The 5782-nt window shown below is 43.8% G+C and overlaps 1 pseudogene; it reads left to right on the forward strand.

Annotated features, from left to right (window-relative positions):
* Window positions 1–1894: 1894 nt before the first annotated feature.
* On the forward strand, window positions 1895–3484 carry LOC100659746 (G protein-coupled receptor kinase 4-like; annotated as a pseudogene).
* The last annotated feature ends 2298 nt before the right edge of the window (window positions 3485–5782 follow it).

Consider the following 5782-nt stretch of genomic DNA (forward strand, 5'->3'; position numbering starts at 1 on the left):
CACAATGACCGCCCTGACAGGGAACACAACAGAGAATCCCTGATGGAGCAAGAGAACAGTAGGATACAGACCTCAAATTCTCATAAAAAGGCCAGACTTAATGGTCTGATTGAGACTAGAGGGACCCCAGAGGTCATGGTCCCTGGACCCTCTGTTAACCCAAGACTGGGACCATTCCCAAATCCAACTCTTCATACAGGGATTGGACTGGATTGTAAGAAAGTAAATGATACTGCTGAGGAGTGAGCTTCTTGGCTCAAGTAGACACATGAGACTATGTGGGCGTCTCCTGTCTGGAGGTGAGATGGGAAAGCAGATGGGGACAGGAGCTGGTTGAATGGGCATGGGGAATTCAGGGTGGAGAGGATGAATGTGCTGTCTCATTAGGGGGAGAGCAGCTAGGAGTACATAGCAAGGTGTGTATTGGTTTTCGTATGAGACACTGACTTGATTTGTAAACTTTCAATTAAAGCACAAACCAAAACCCATTGCCCTTGAGTCAATTCTGACTCATAGTGACACTACAGGACAGAGTAGAGTTGCCCCTATAGAGTTTCCAAGGAGCACCTGGCGAATTCAAACTGCCAACCCTTTGGTAAGCAGCCGTAGCACTAAATCACTACATCACCAGGGTTTCCACTTAAAGCTCAATAAATAATAATAAAAAAATAAAGAACCCATCATTGTTTCCATTTTCTAGATGAGGAAGACTGAAGTTTAGGAAAGTTAATTGGATTTAAGGTCCCTGGGTGGTGCAAATGGTTTGCACTCAGCTCCTAGGCAAAAGGTTGGTGGTTAGAACCCAGCAGCACTTTGGAAGAAAGGCCTGGCAATCTGCTTCTGTAAAGATTAAAAAAAAAAAAAAATTTTAAGTAAAGATTAGAGCCAAAAAAAACTGTATGGAGTTTAGTGCTAGTCTGTAACACATGGGGTCTCCATGGGTCGGAATCAACTCGATGGAAACAGGTTTTTTTGTTTGTTTGTTTTAAAGTGGCTTTAAGATAACACACACTCAAGTTCCAACTGGTAACAGTGGTCGCCAAGGTCCTGGAAGCGGTCCTCTAGAATGCCTATCTGAAAGTTCTCACAGCTATCACTTAGGAAAGTGAAATGATGACTTCTATTCCTGAATGGGTACCGTCCTTCTCTGCACACCTCGGCCCAGCCTGCTGACGGGGCAGCATGGGGCTCAGTGTGTGGTAGTGGTAGCAGCTGCACCCAGACACCAGCCAAAAACGGCTTGCTGGAACATGCCTTGGAAACAGCTGCTCCACCTCCTTATTTTGCTAAGAAGCCATCAGCGGAGCAGCAGGACAGGAGAGCTTGAGAAGGTCCAGGGGATGACTGAGCAGCATGTTGGAGCTGGGAGAACTGAAGCAAGCCTCGATTCACATGCCATTCTGTTGGAATGAGACCAGCCTGCATTTCTCTCTAGTGTTTTTGTACATATATAGATACTCCTGTAAGTGTGATTAAGAATACAGCACATTGCACACCAGGGCCTAAACAGAACTTGGGTTATAGACATTTGAAACTCAAAGCATGTGTGCCAAGTCCTATGCTTTGTCAATATAGCACAACAAAAGCTCTGCCTCGCTTCATCCAATCTTCCCAACAACCCAACTACCTATAATAATACCATTGTTGTTGTATGCCACAGAATCGAATCCAACAGAGTAGAACTGCTCCACAGGGTTTCCAAGGCTGTAATCTTTACAGGAGCAGACTGCCAGTTGTCTTAGGCTGGGTTCTCTAGAGGAGTAAAATCAACAAAGCGTGTATATATGGAGAGAGAGAGAGAAATGTATTTCAAGGAAATGGCTTACGCAGTTGTGGCGGCTGGCAAGTCCCAAATTTATGGGTCAGATGTCAGGCTGGAGGCTTCTCCTGACTCATGTGGTTACAGGGGCTGAAGAACCCAAAATCAGCCAATCAGAAAGAAGGCCGCTGGCTCAGAGGGCTACAGGAGCTGGCAAATCCCAAAATCTGTAGGTCAGATGGTAGGTTTACATCCTAAGAATCAGAGGTCAGAGGATGACCTGCCGGATGCAGGATCCAGAGAGAGCGAGCTTTGCCAGAACATCCATATATATTGGTGACAGACCACGCCCAAGGAAACTCCCCTTTCATCTGATCGGTGCTCACAACAGATTACATGATGGATGGTTATTACATCATATCTGCTGCACCACTGAAAATCATGGCCTACAGAAGTTGACACATAACCTTAACCATCACACCTGTCTTTTCTCCTGTGGAGCCACTGGTGTGTTCAAACCGCAAACCCTTTAGTTAACAGTTGGGTGTTTAAACATTGTGCCACCAGGGGCCCTTATAATAATAATAGATAGTACTTATACCGAGTCCCTAGGAGGCAAAATGGGTTTAGAACTAAGGTACTAACCGAAAGGTTGGAGATTTGAGTCCACCCAGAGGAGACTCAGAGGAAAGGCCTGTCAGCTACTTCTAAAAAATCAGCCATTGAAAACCCTATGGAGGGTGGGCGAGTGGCGGGCGGCGGCGGCGCAACGTGGAGATCGAGAACATGGTGGCCAACAGGCTGCTGCTGAAGGCCCACGAAGGAGGATATGGAAAAAGAAGCAGTCGTAGTAAAAAATGAAAGGAGATGCTGAAGCTACCCCCTGTCAGCAAGTGCAGCGAGCTTACACATTCCATCGAAAAGGATTATAGCAGTCTTTGTGACAAGCAGCCGATAGGAAGACTTCTCTTCAGGCAATTCTGTGAAACAAAACCTGATCTAAACAGATACATTGAGTTCTTGGATGCAGTGGCAGAATATGAAGTGGCCCCTGATGAGCACCAAAGAGACTGTGGACTGAAGGTCCTAGGTACGTTCTTCAGTGAGGATACGCATGAAGCCCCTTTACCAGAAATACCTCAGGATGTTGTGACAAAGTGTAAAGAGAGACTAGAAGAGGACTCTTCCAAGGAAGTCTTCGAGGAATGCACTAGAATTGTCCATAACTATTTAAGTGGAAAACCATTTGAAGAATACCAAGAAAGCTCATATTTTTCTCAGTTTTTACAGTGGAAATGGCAGGAAAGGCAACCAGTAACAAGGAGCACATTTAGACATTACAGAGTTCTAGGAAAAGGTGGATTTGGAGAGGTGTGTGCCTGCCAAGTGCGAGCTACAGGAAAAATGTATGCCTGTAAAAAAAACTAGAGAAGAAGAGGATAAAGAAGAGGAAAGGTGAAGCCATGGCTCTGAACGAGAAAAGAATCTTAGAAAAAGTGCACAGCAGATTTGCAGTTAGTTTATCCTACACGTAAGAAACCAGAGACGCCGTGTGCTTGGTGCTAACCATCATGCATGGAGGGGATCTGAAGTTTCACATCTATAACCTGGGCAATCCTGGCTTTGATGAGCACAGAGCTGTGTTCTATGCTGCAGAGCTGTGCTGTGGCTTGGACGATTTACAGCAGGAAAGAATTGTGTACAGATGAAAGGGAAGCAAGGGTCGGGGAGACCTCATACCAGCAAGAAAGCAGCGCCGGGAGCAGAGCCCATCCTTTGGACCTGGGGTTCCTGTGAGGAGAAGCTCCTAGTCCAGGAGAAGATTGATGAGAAGGCTGATAGAGACAGAAAGACTTCCCTGGAGCTGACACCCTGAATTTGGACTTTTAGCCTACTTTATTGTGAAAAAATAAATTTCTCTTTGTTAAAGCCAAAAAAAAGAAAACCCTATGGAGCACCGTTTCTCCTCTGACACACATGGGGTCATCATGAGTCAGAGTCAACTCCATGGCAACTGTTTTGTTATTGTTTGTTTTTTAGTACTGATATAGTCCTTACAGAGTGCCAGGCAGTGGTCTAAGGCTTTTACATATAATCGCTCATTTAACCTTCACAGCAGCCCTATGAGGCGGGTGCTCTTTTAAATCCATTTTACAGATGAGGTATCAGAGCAATCAAGGTCAAAAAGCCAGTGAGCAGCAGAGCTGGGTTTTGGACTCAAAGTGATGCTGAGAAAGTCTAATGCTAAGATGGGACTAGAAAGAAAGGCCTGGTGAGATACTTCTGAAAATCAGCCAGTGAAAACCCTATGGATCACAGTGGTGTGATCCACAATTAATCCTGGGGACAGTGCAGGACTGGGCAGCATTTCATTCTGTTGTGCACAGATACAGGAGCTGACTCACAGCAGCTAACATCAGAGTTCATGCTGTAAACCGGGGGTCAACAAATATGTTCTGCAAAGGGCCAGATAGTAAATATTTTAGGCTTTGAGGGGCACAGGTGGCCTCTGTCACAAGTTCTTTGTTTCTCTCTTTTTTTATATATATGATCTGTGACGGTTAACGTTGTGTGTCAATGTGGCTGGATCATGATTCTCAGTGGTGTATGTAGTTTGAAGCTATGATGTAGTTTCCCGGCTATGTAATGATGTAATCACCACCATGATAAGATCTGATATAATGTAATCATCTCCATGATGAGATCTGCAATGAGCAGCCAGTCATTTGAAAGGGAGTTTCCTGGGGGTATGGCCTGCATTCAATTTATGTGGACTTTCTGGCAAAGCTCACTGGCTTTTGCTCACTCTAGATCCTCATCTGACCTCTGGTTCTTGGGACTTGAGCTACTCTCTTAACTGCCAGTCTTGGGATTCAACAGCCTCCACAGCCTGTGAGCCAGAGGCCTGTTGTCTGACCTGCCGACCTTGGGTTTGCCGGCCCCTGCAGCTATGTGAGTCAGGAGAAGACTCCCGACTAAACCACTGACTTGGGACTTTCCAGCCTCTATAACCGTGTGAACCATTTCCTTGATACAAATTCCTCTCTTTCTCTCTCCTTCCACCCTCTCTCTTACTCTCTCAAACCCAGCCTTAGACATAACCCTTTAAAAATGTAAAAAACCTTTCTAAGCTCAAACGGTGCACGAAAACAGTTCAACTCGACCAGTAGTTTGCCAAACCCTTCTCTAAAGCATTATCCTAAGACACATTGTTGAGTCATCCATGACTCATGGTGACCACGTGCATGTGCTGTGTGAACTTACGGAAGCTATTTTACCTCTCTGTACCTCAGTTTTCTCATCTGGCATATGGGGACAGTGCTCTTCATTTGATCGGTCTGTTGTAAGGATTAAATGACATAATATTCTTCAAATGCTTAGGACTGTGCTCATAGAGTATAAAGAATAAGAGTATATAGAGTAAGAGTTCAATAAGTGTTTGCATTTATTGTATGATTCTGTTTATAAGAAATGTCCAGAATGCATAGAGTCGGGAAAGTAGATTAGTGGTTGCCGGGGGCTGAGTTAGGGGAGAATGAGGAGTGACCTAGTGGATACAGGCTTTCTTTTGGGGATGATGAAAACGTTCTAATATTGATTGTGGCGATAGTTGTACAACTCTGTGAATATACTAAAAATCATTGGCTGAGTACTTTAAATGAGTGAATTAAATGGCATGTTACTATACCTCAATAAAGATGTTATAAAAGATTTTAAAAATAAATGCTTTGATTAATTTTAATAGAAGAGCCACATCAAAGTCTAGACCAGAGCTTAGCGTTTAGTAGGTACTTAATATTGTGGAATTGAACGTAATGTATTTTCTTGTTTCTCAGATACATTTTCCTTCCATATTTTAAGTCTTCTGAAATTGGAATGTGTCATGTAACTGATATGTATATTTAATGTCATTTTTTTCCCAAAAAGAGCTGCTATTAAATCAATGGTATGTCTTTCAACCAGCAGTGTACTGGAATTAAGAGCTATGGTAAACATTCATCTAAACATTGATTAATCATCTAC

This window comes from Loxodonta africana, chromosome 12 (genome assembly GCF_030014295.1).
Source record: "Loxodonta africana isolate mLoxAfr1 chromosome 12, mLoxAfr1.hap2, whole genome shotgun sequence".
Classification (NCBI taxonomy): domain Eukaryota; kingdom Metazoa; phylum Chordata; class Mammalia; order Proboscidea; family Elephantidae; genus Loxodonta; species Loxodonta africana.